A 12,672-nucleotide genomic window follows, 5' to 3' on the forward strand; every position below is an offset into this window, starting at 1 on the left:
GTGTGCCTCTGTCCTGCCGGCAGCTTCGCTTCCCTTTTAATTCAAAAAGGAAAAAAGAAAAGGGCCAAGTTAAGACCTGGGAAGCTAGTCTAGGTGAATCTGAATTTATCCAATCATTACCCAGTGGGCAAAAGTCTCCCAGTATTGCTTCAAATGAGTGGGACCCTGCAGCTAAGCAGGGATTGCATCCTCTTGGCTCCTTTTCAGGATCAATACATTATGGACGACAAACCTTAAAATACATCTAAGTACCTTGAAGCAATACAGGAAGAATATTCCTTGACATCTTAGGAGCTGCCAACATTTTAAAGAGGTTTTCTATAACTCAAGTACATTTGCATTATAGGAATAAATTTTATTTTTGTAGCTGGAAATACCAACTCCAAAGAAATCAGCAAAAAGAGACCTACAATTTATTTGATAGCTAATGAGAACACTACCGCTTAGCATGGGCTGAAAATCATGGTTCGAGGGTCAAGTGGTGAATCAATAGGTTGGCCATGAGCCGTGCTCTCACAGTAATTGCCAGGTAAGAACAAATCTGACACAACCCCAAAAGCCTATTCATCTCTCAAAGCTGCCAGCAATAACTTTTCACTCTTAGAGAGTTTACTAAGTTGCTTAAATTTGGCATAAAGTACTTTTGCAAACATTCTTCCATGGAAATCCACACTGATATACTTATTCCTCTGAAGGAAATTACCACTCTTCTCCTTTGGAGTTTATTAGACATTATCCTAAGCACAAAAGGAATTCTTAATGAACAGATTATGAACATTTTGAGAAAATTCATGAAATAATTTGCAATGCAAATGGAAATCTGCTGGCAAAGAATGAAACTTTTTTTTAAAGAATGAGTTTGTTATTTCCTTTAATAAACGTATTAACTTATATTCAAATTAGCTGCAACACTGGGAATCCCAGCAAGTGTTGATTGCCAAAATTCCCAGAGCTGTTGCTAATTCATCAAACAAGCCGAAAAGCTCTTTATTTTATATATAGATACAGGAGTGCTGAACTACAACAAATTAACAGACCATTGTGGATTATATATGTGTTCTGAGACAAATCTAGGGCTGATAAATAATCAAGGCTGCTGCATAATGTACATGTAACACAGTGTATGAAAGGTACGCATCTCTAACAGCATTTATCTTGTGGTCTTCATGCTAAAGGACAATATGCTCCAGCCTTACCTCTGCCTCGCAGGACTTTCCCCAGTTCTTGGCGTGCCAGCTTTTCTTTTTTCTCCCACTGGCTATCCGGATGAACAAGGATGAACCAGCAGCAAGTTCGTAAAGAGAAAAGGGAATTTAAATAAAGTGATGGATGGCAGATATCTGCGAAGAGGGAGTCGAGGGAAACCGAAGAGCCTGGCTGAGCGTTTGCTGAACCCAGCCGCAGCCTTCCCCTCGGCTTCGGGAGGGTTTTACATCACCTCCTAAGTGCCTCATGCCAAAGGTTATTTCGCTACTTGCAAACTCTAATAAAGATTTACGTTAAGCTGTAAAGCAAAAAAATGTTAGTACGTGATTATTATTCCCTTTACACAGTGTCTGACAGGAGACTATAAATCCAATATTTACATTGGAAAAATTGCTGAAAATGGAAACCAATAAAATCCCAAACATCTTCATAATCAGGGCAACTTCACGCCCAGGAATCCCAGGTGTATTTTTAAGCAGAAAGGGTGAACCTTTATATTTGCAAGGAGAAAGTATTAAGAATATCACTGCTGTTTTTAAGAACATTTTAAACTGCAGCAAGGATTTCTTCAGATACTTTTAGGCTCAGATTTAGCTTAAGTTTCAAGGTTAAAAAAGTCTCATTATTCCTTGTGTGCCCTATTCGATATGCTCAGCATAGACCTGCTCAGCTGGCACCTGCAGAAGTGCAGAAGAGCTTCCATGTACAGCGAGCCTGGGCATCGAAGCCAGGGGACTCGGCAGCTCTCTTCCCAGGGACCAAATTATTGTAAAACTGTGTGCACTGGGCTGACACAGACTCTGACATTTCCACAGGCTGAGGGAGACAGAAACACACAGGAAAAAAAAAAAAAATCCCTGTGACCTTTACACAGAGGCTGAGGTTGATGCCCCCCATAGGAGGGTGCCAGATGCAGGGACCTTTCCATTCGTGTCTGACTGGGATAACAGTTTAATGTGATGATAAAAACCCTGGTTCTCCTCTTAGTGCCAAAGGAACAGAGCTACATCATTATAGAAGAGAGCAGCAGCAAGTCTGCATTAAATTTAGCTGGAAAATTATTTCCTACAGCATTATTTCCTATTTTTCCTTCATCACCTCTCTTGTTAAAGCATGAATGAGGTGGTCATGTGCTGTACTGGGTGCTGGGCCGAGCTGAGGAATGGGAGAACGGGGTTCATAACCACCAGGGCAGGACTCCAACACCAGTGTCCCTCAGCAGCCAGGGACCTGCAGCCACCAAAGGCTGCACAATGGCATCACCCAGTAGCCTATGGTCTCTCAAGCATGAAAGACTTACCAAGTGGTAGACAGATGGTTTTAGGAAAAACATACTAATGTCTACATGAGTTTTAAGAACAAGTTGATGTGACTGCATCAGTCTTAGCTGTGACCAGGAGGACTGCCCCGACCTCTGATCACCACCTGCTTTCATGAATGGCACTAATACAATGAGACCATTTCAGGAGATGCAGCACATCTCTACCGTCCTATACAAAGAGAACATTTTAATGGACCGAGGCACTGCAGGAAAAATGCCCTTTTTTCCATCTAATTGGTTTTTACATTTTTTTCAGCAGTATTTATTAAGGAGACTGTTTCACAACAGGGCTGCTGAGGCACCACGAGCCTTGTGCGACAAACTCCTGGTACGCAGCATGGAAATATCAAGCAATGGAGTAGGGGAGAAGGGCCAGAGCGGCCAAGTGGCGACTCAGAGACTTTCAGACAATTATGAGCAGCCAAAAGCAGTCATTGTTCTCTAAAAGAGGAGGATGTTTAAACTCAAATCTTAAATTTCAGCCAATTTTTGTCTGTGTCCTCTTTACTCTTCTGCACATTTGTCATGTATATTTTATGAATACTTCATTAGAATTTCAGGGAGACTTTCTCCAGTCTGAAGTGAAATATTCTATGCTCAGCTTTATGTAGTGTTACGACAACTCAAGTATTTAGACCATGGTTTTATGTTTAGAAACTGCATTTTTAATGGAACTTTTCTTAGATGTGCGAAGTTTACTCTCATGCAATTGTTTTAAATTTTATTTTCAGTTCTGAGATATTTTAATCCCTTCTTTAATATGCGGTAGTATTGGTATGATATGTCATTTTTTCTCCATAAAAGTCTGCAGGATGCTGCCAGGAGGATGTACTTATTAGTAGACTTTTACTGGAATTATGGGTACTTTTAGAAATGTTTTCTTCAATCTTTTATGAATATTTTCATGAAAATCTCTGAAAGTATCTTGGAATGTTTCATTGCTGTTTTAGTGCATTAAGTGCAAAGATATAGTTTTTTCAAGGTTTAGTAACTTTTTAAATGGAACTTACATTAAATTTTTATGAAAATTCACATAATGGGATTTTCTAAGTACATTTTGCCCCAAAAGTACAAAATGCCCTGTATGACTCTAATTACTTCCACCCCTTCCTGTTCATCTGTAATTTGGGGTTTAATATTCTACATCACAAAAAACCTTTCTTTGAGAGGGGAAAAGGAGAGGTCCACTGCCTCACTAAATCTTCACTGGCCCACCAAAATTCAGAGACAAGATCCATTTGTGATCCATCTCCAATCATTTCACAATAACACTAGGAATTATTCAAGCATATCTGCTTTCTCTACTTACATTTCAAATGCACGAGTTTGAACCTACATGGCAGCTGGGCAGATATTTGTAACGGATGAGTAAAGGAAAATAATGGCCACAGATTCCCTGCCCAGCTGCCGGAGCAGCTGGGCAGGCAGAGGTTTCAGTGGCCACCAGCAGCAGGACTCTAGGAAGAGGGTGAGCCATTGCATCTGACCTGCTACGGCCATCACCAACGGCGTTGGTAAATTTTATGGCAATTTTTTTCACCAGCTTGAAGATGCCTGGATGCTACGAAACCTCTTTCAAAGTTGCCATGATAAAAGAGTGGGGACTGTATTTTAGTTGCAAGTGTACTTTATAGAGTTATGAAATGCTGCGCTATCAGTACTATGAAAATGATGGCCTCAAGCAGGGCATTGATCAAACTGGAGTCAATTTAATTTAAACACAGCCTGTTGTTACGCTGCTCGAACTTAGGACAGAGCTATTTTTTGAAAGAGAGAAGAAAGGGGTATATCTTTGGCGGTTCGTGGAGAACCTCTCAGTTCTCACCAAGCCAACACTTCCCACCCTTAATCCAACGGTACAAACAGCACACGGAAGATGCCAGGAGAGGGCCCTATGCCCATGTAATGGTTCAGCCACAGTCCCCAATGCCACGCTCGGGAACTCATTGTCTTTCAAGCCAGTCTTGCAAACCGTGGTTTCTTGGCAGTGAATATGCACAACAAATTGCATCACATGGACGTAGGTCTGCACATCAACTGCATGCTGCAGACCATGCCACCACAGATGACAAGGCTATATATAGACTCAGTGCCTAGCATAATGAAGCTTCATATTCTGCTGGGGCCTCCAAAATCTATTATTTTTCATTTCCATAATGCGTTAGCATATTGGGCCTGTGCTGCCAACAGGAGAAAGAGAAGTGCAATCCAATTTGACTCTGCACATATCTGTAACACTGTGCAAGCCACAATAACCTTCACAGTTAAAATCTGGTAAGGGACAGCCTTTCTAAGTTTTCATGTAATGAAGATGTGATTCCTTTTTTCACACAATTGAATTTGCATAATTTGCTTGATGTTGCAGCCGTTTCATGATTTATATATTAAAACAACCTTTTCTCTTTAATAAACCCCAATGCAGTATCAATGCCCATGAACTCTATTGAATTAGACAGATTTTTTTTGTCGCGCTAATAAGTATGAGAAGCAGTCCAATTTTTATGACATACTAAAGTTTAGATTTTAAATTTTAAACAACTGAACACTGAATTAAATTTTGCATTTAGCAGAGATACAAATCCCATAACCAGTAGTATTAAGTCTACAGAGGTTTGACTATATTGCTTTAAAGAACCAAAAGACAATTATTGGCAAAAAGTCATCTTAGCTTTAGTGTTCCCTGGTTACACAGGGCTGTGTTACAAAAGAGACTAGGATGTTTTTATTATTTTTCTCCTACCTTGATGTCAAGCCTCTTGAAATTCTCTATAGCCACACATTTTATGACATAATGTTTAATATCTAACACAGACACTAAACAAAATAATTTAAAGAGATAAGATATGATATATTATTCTGTTTCTTCTTCCATTAATACAGCAAGGTTTACTCATAATATGAACCATTTTAATTAGACAATAAAGTCATTGCTCTGACCCCCTGGAGCACCTCAGAATTACAGTAAACTTAGATTTTGAGAAGCATTGAAGTAACAGCCCTGGTGAGGAGACATTCACCACAAAACACTGCAGCCTCCCCTTCCGTGGTCCTTCCTTGCCCCCGGAGCAATGGGAACACAGGCCAAGGACAGGACAGACAGGTCATGGTGCAATAAATCTGCATCCTTGATAGGGTTCAGTATATGACTGACTTTCTCCACCTGACATTTAGTCAAGAGAACCATGGCGACCAAATTCACTTCTACAAAGCTGGTTACCAAAAATTCCCCCATAAGATACAAAATTCCCCAACCACGTAGCTCATACACTGCAGCACTAATACATTATCTTTCCTTTCAATAAAGATCTTCTCCCTGCAGCGTCACTGGCAGATTTTTACAATTTCTTCAACAGGAAAAAAAATTAAAAAGATTTCTTACAGTGTCAGTAGAAGTTTTCAAGACGACTGCATGCAGAGAGTCCCAGTACCGAGCTGGTGCAGTTTGCTGCAGCTTTACAGAGTCCCAAGGCGCTGCCGAGCCGAGCAGCAGGCGGTGGGAACCTAACCAGGAGCAACACCCTCTCCGCTTCACAAGGAGCTGGGAGTCTACACCCTGGGGAAGAACTAGTCCTTTAGAAGAAAAAAAAATTGTCATCTGACAAAATTTCTGATTTATCTGAGCAGTATGTGACTTACAGTTAACCTCACTTTCTTTTTCTGCTAAATAGAGATGGATTCAAATCAACTAATGAGCACATGCCTTTGAACTGCTAAATAAGCTCAGCATCCAAACCTGGGTGCAAATTTTATTAGACAGGCCCGTTTCTGGCTCTAAACCCTTTCTTCAGCACTGTTGCAAGACCAGACAGAGTGCACAGGGCTGCCTGGCAGAGATGCTCGCTTTATGGGGATGGACCAAACAAAGAGAGACTAAGGATAAACTTCTATATTTTTCAAGTGATGTTTTGCCTCCTGCACTCTCTTTAGCAACATCCAACGGTTCCAGCAGAGGTGCACTGTTAAACAATAATGAAAGAAGAAACCTTCCAGGCAGAGCTTCCCGTAACTACAGACAAAATCAATGAAGCGTGAAGAAACCCAACACCACAACATCCACAGCGGGGATGGAAAAACCCTGATTTACAGACCTCTACCACTTCCTTACCTCGGCCGGTGCGAGATTGTCGCAATTTCCATGCAGCAGCCGTATACAGCCAATGGATTTATAAATGTTTCATAATAGAGATGGTGAAATTTATACCAGTCTTGATATTTTTTCATAGAAACCATTTCCTTACAACCCTGAAAATTCAGTTTTAAAGCCCTCAGTAATTTGCAGAGGCGGGTGACTTTTTCAAGTATCTGTTGGATTGCAATTTGAATGCATTCAAGAAAATTCTCTGTAATAAAGCAGGTTGTGTGGAACATGTTAATATTGAAGGTGAAATGAAAAAATAGCAATGAACATGAAATATTCTGACATGGCTGAAAATAAATGCTTGGCAGAAACGTCAGTTTCAGCAAACTTTAAACATATTTTTCACTCAGATTGTATTTCAGTACTTTGATTAACATGTCATTGCATACAGTAGACCTGTCAGTGTGTGCAGATACAAATCGGGAGTTTTGTCTGTTGTGATGAAGTGAGGCCCCTGGTCGCCTCTAGCAGATGCTAGCCTTTCCCACACCAGGCAAGCTCCGAGTGCCTCGTTAGCATCACCTCCTACCACATTTTGCTCTGTGCTGTGTACCGGAGAAAGCTGTTCAGCTGCACTTTTGGTGAGGATTTCCAGCAGTCATCAGGAACCATGAAATCCCAGCCCGCAGCGTCACAAAACCAGCCCAGCTTGGTCCTAGGGAGCTCGGCGAGCATGCCACCACCTTTCTTGCACTTTGTGCTGTGTGCAAGAGCTTGAGACAAGAGGAGAATCTGCTGCCGATAGACCTGAAAGGTTTTTACTCCTCCTTAGTAGCCATGCCTGTAGCTGGGCTGCCTCTAGCCCGTGTCCCACACCCATGAGAGCTTTGTGGTCCCCCAGTTGCCCCTTGCACCATGCCAAAGTCCTGGTCCCTTCTTCCCAACAACCCCCAAGAGCCCCACATCCTACCCAGACGCACTCACCTTTATTTGAGCATGGCAGAGCTGATAACCCTCACAGTTTCTTGCAATGATGTCTCATAACACCATCCAGAAATCTGCAAGCATTACAATGTTTCCTACAGAAAAGTAATATTAGTTTTTTGCAGCAGGTAAGAAGTTAGGTGTTGGTCCTCACTTCAGCTGTTGAAGTCTTACCAAAATGGGAATGTGCCAACATCCAGCTTCTCTGGAAGCTCACAAAGACATGCGGGATGGTTCTCATTAAAAACACAAAAACACTGTGCCTGGGTTTTCAAGAGTGACTCATCACCTCGATCGTCCATGGTGTTGAGATACTTAAAGCGAAGATTTTTCAAAGGATGTTTGCGATGTTTCTAATAAAATTGTTGAGACCAGAGGCATCACAAGATCATCTGTTCCTCTGGAAAGCGCAGGTCAGCTACTCCCGGCACCAAGTCTCTGTAAAATACTCTGCAGAACCTACAGAATAAAACGCAGGGAAAGAGAAAAGCAAAAGGAAATGCACTGAGGTAAGTGCAACCCACGGGAGTGCTCAGCTGAGCAAGTCTGCTCAATACGGGAATAGCGTTTTTCTACAGTCACTGTTGTAACCATAATCACTTTAAGGGAATGTAGATCCTTTCCATGCGGTTTGTTCCAGGGAAGCTTGAAGCAATCAGAGCGCAGAAGAAGCAATACCTGGTTACTGTTAAGGCAAGAGACTGTGAAACCCAGCCACAGCCTCAGCCTGTCGGTCCCTGAAGGAAGCGCTCCTATGCACAATGACTCGAAGATGCTCTTGGTGTGCGCTTGTTGAGCCAGATTCCACAATGATTTTGAACAAGGCTTATTCTGGGGAAACTTGCATCTAAATCACGAGCCGCACAGCTTGCCTGTTGTGTTATCGGCACCTGCTCTCAGCAGCAGATGCTTTTGTCAGAGCTCGTCTGCAACGGGGAAAATGTATGGCACTGTGAGAGAGCCTCGATGTGATGAGCACCGCCTGGACAAGAGCATCTCCTGGTGGGGTTGGCCACGGGCAGCCAACACAGTCCTGAAAGTAGGATGTACTTCCTGACCCGACATAATTAACAGGGCTTTCATTAAAGGGGTGACGAGGCTCCAAATGCAAAATTCACAAAATTCACGAAATAGGTTCACAATTTTAAGTAATGCACCATTGCATCTTTAGTAGGCACAGCACAAAATTCTCCCTCAATGTAGCAGCCGTCTTTCAGCCAGCTCCACTCTCTCCATCCCGGTTGTTGGGAGATGATCTTAGGAAGCATCTGTGGGAATCCCCCTGCCACCGAGTGTGGGGCTGGTGGGATGGCCCACGATGCTTCCACCCTGCACTGCTTGCCCATCCTATCACCAACTCTAAATAACAAAGACTTTTATTTAGCAAGTAACATGTTTACAAGAGCTACAGAAAATCCTGCTGAATGAGTACAATGCAAGCTGGTCTGTATCCATAAATGCCTGCCTTCTTGGGGATGATAAGCATTTTTTTTACCAAGCAAGCTTCAGCACCAATTTTCACTGAACCCAAACTAACGGCATTTTAAGTCAATATTTTAAATTTTAAACAGGAACATCAGCAGTTATCCTTGGCTGGTTAAAATGTGGATTCCTTTGGCTGAGCGGCTCATTCTTGTTGCAGCTTTTACAATTTTTGTACAAGGTGCTCTCAGATGAAATTTTTAAGCAAGAAGCATTTTAAGATGTTCCATATTTCCTCTTTGCTGGTCGTACAGCCTTTGATCCCACAACCTGTAGGCATTACTTTCTATTTAAAGATTCCTTCGTAAACTGATACCTTTCACACTTCTGACACTGGGCTTGAAGCAAGGTTTTATTCCCCACACCGCTACGCTCAGCCCCGTGGATCCCCAGCTCTCAAAACAGCCCAACTCACGTCCCCAGATTTAGCAGCCCAACGTGCAGTGTAATCCCCCAGCCTGCCCCAGAGGGGACAAACCCTGAACAGGACACGGGGTAGTACTTTGTACTTATTTGTCCCTGTTTTCCCACGGCCCTGCCCACGGGCTGATAACGGGACTGGACAGGGTGGCTGCGGCCCTGCTCCCGCTGGCAGGCATCAAGAGGATTGCTATTTTATGAAAATCCTGGCACCTTTCACTTTCAAGACAGACATTCACTCCGTTTCCCTTCATTACAAGATTATTTACAAAGGATAGGGCAGGAAAGTGCGTCCCATTTTTCTGGAGCGGGAGGATGGATGAGCCTCCTGCTCTACAGCTGGGCACTGAAGGATGCATTTGTGCGCAGCTCGGAGAGGACGTGTGAAAGCGCAGGGATATTTTTCAAGCTCCAGGTCACTACATGCAGCGTTTCAAACCTAAACCAAATATGAGGGATATTTGCAGAAGCAGGAGATTATTTTTCACTAGTTTTCACAATACAGGTGCTTTTATGAAGCTGTTTAATTTCTTATATTTAGGCAGATATTGTCCTCAAAACGTATTACAGAACCCGTGGCAATACATATATACTGTCTACCTTGTTCGAGGATAAAACCAAATCAGTCTTTATCCTCCATGCTCATCCCAGGCCCAGTCATACCTGTTATGGGTGAAGTCTTTTCTTCAATCACAGTGTTAAATGTTATTATTTAGCCCCAAATTTGAGGGGCCTGAGGTACTACTCACCGGTCAGGGGACATCTACGGAAGACAAAACATCTGGCCTGGGGTTTGCACAGCCCACTGCTTCTTGCTGAGCTTTTTGTAATGACTAAGGAACAGTGACCCCTTTCAAAACACACGTTCAGCTGTGGGCGTGGGATACCTAGCCACAGGATTTTTCTTTTTTAAAAAAATTTCTCCCCAGTCTTGTGTTAATGATGGTGAAAACAAGCTATTTAAAACTTCAGTGCCTTTCTGAAAAATCTACTTTGGAAGTTGAGAGATGCTCAAAGAATGTTAGTTAAACACAAACAAAAAGGCATGCAGCCTCCTGTGACACTAAGGAATTAATATTGCTATTTTTAGACAAATATTTGAGCAAATATTTTCCTCCCGTGAAAATAAGGTTGATTTTTAATTTTCTTACCATATTTTACGGGGAAATATATGCTGTTCACAGGTCTTAAACGTCATCTATCACTTTAAAACAAGCAGCCCATTATCAGCACTTTGGAGGAAAACATTGCATGGACTGCCATGGTACAGAGTGGGGCAATATTATCACTAATAATGCTGTCTTAGAAATCTCTAAATGAAGGTACATAATGCTGGAAGCACCCTGCTATACGCACTCCGTCACAGTAACATTTTGCAATGCTGTGGGCAGTGCTATCAAATTAAAAACACGCACTAAATTCTATTATCTGGCAGTCTATTTAGCAATTTGCATCTTGCAAACACAGCATGCTTGTAATTCATTAGGATGAACATGGCAAAACCCAAAAAGCTCTTACTTTGTAATTGAGCTTTAAAGGCAAAACCAAAAAATCCTCATGGAAAATAAAGCACTTCACCCCCTCTGCCAAACAGATTTTCACAATCCTGGGGAAAACTTTGATTCAGGCAAAAAATTTACAAAGTACTTGGAAACCTTCACTTCTGATGCTATCGCTACGTCCCTTACTCTGCAATAGCTTTAAAACAACCTACTGAGAGCGTGAGCGGCAGTTTTCTCCAAGCCAGGTATTCACAAGAAATCGGCGATCTTGGCTCGTTTACCCGCTACCTTGTTTGCCCGGGTGGTGGAAGCTGACGTGGAAGTGAATTGGGGAGAGCTACTGAGGAGAAGGAAGAGTTACGAAAGAGTCCAAAAAAGTACTTTTCTTTAAAATCACCTGCTGCTGCTCTGGTTTCTCACCGGTTTTCCTTGACGTTTTGTCCATTATCGGTTCCAACAGACCCAGTGCCAGCGCAGCAGAGCCCGGTCCCACCGCCGGCCTCTCCGCCCAGCCATGCACCTTCCCTTTGGGGCCAGAGCAAATGCTACTGCAGAGCCCTAACACAGCTGGACCTGCTGGTCTCCTGGTGCGAAAAAATATATGATAATTTGTTAACTACTCCCCAGCAGTTAATAAAAAATGAATGCTAAGTTATCCAAAGTAATTGCCTTTCCTTTGTCCCTATTACTCGACTGTAAATGGCACTGATGTGCTTCTACAGAAAAGGCACTCTGAAGGCACGATGCCTTGTATGAATTTGATGACCCATCAACCATTTCAATTATATGACATTTGTCGCACTGAAAGTCATGAATAAACGTCTTAACATTTTTGGTACTACCCTGCTCAAGCAGTGCTAGCATTGCGCATCATTTTTCTTTCAGCGTTTACATTCAACACGTCCTGCAGTGGAGCTGCAGCAGAATGAAGTGCAGTTTAAGTCACTTAGCCACAGTGCTTTACTTTCAATTTACGTTGTCGCTCTTTGACCCCAAACTGATTGCTGTAGCAAATAAGACCGTATAATTGGAATAAGTGTCTCTGTTGTTCACGATTTGGCAAATACTACAGTTCACCAACTGTACAAATTAAATGTAGGTATTTTGGCAAATCACTGTCTAACAGCTGTTCTGCCCAGCGTCATGAGGTCTCAATATCGATATGCATTAAAAACACTTCAGTTTATTTCTGCTCTGATTAAAGCACCAGGACTCATCTTGGATTTCACAAACCTCTGCTGCAACTGTGCACAGAGCTGCAGGCAATTCAATAACAGCCTCGAATCCTATTTACTATTACCTCTGAAAACAAGGAGTCATCCCTTCCATTTGTTAAGGTCAAGGAACCCCAGGATGCTAAACCAGTCAATTCATAAAAGACAGATGAAAAGCACGGTTCCCAGGGCAGTATTTCGGTGAGAATGGATGGGGAGCTGAGGAGCAGTGCCTTCGGCTCGGAGATCGCAGGGGTGGGGGGCTGGGTTTGGGCGGCTCTGCCTCCCTTCAACACCTCTCTTCTCACTCAAATCTGCAGCAGGGTCCGCACTGAAAGTCAGCTTAGCCAGGGGCAGCGGTGACCGCTGGAGGAGAGCACCTGTAACCTGTAGCCCATCGACATCCAAAGCCCCAAGTCCTCCTGCCTTTTGCCAGGGAGCCCAGGACAGCCCAGCCCCATGAGC

The sequence above is a fragment of the Platalea leucorodia genome (assembly GCF_965183815.1).
Source record: "Platalea leucorodia genome assembly, chromosome: 4".
Taxonomy (NCBI): domain Eukaryota; kingdom Metazoa; phylum Chordata; class Aves; order Pelecaniformes; family Threskiornithidae; genus Platalea; species Platalea leucorodia.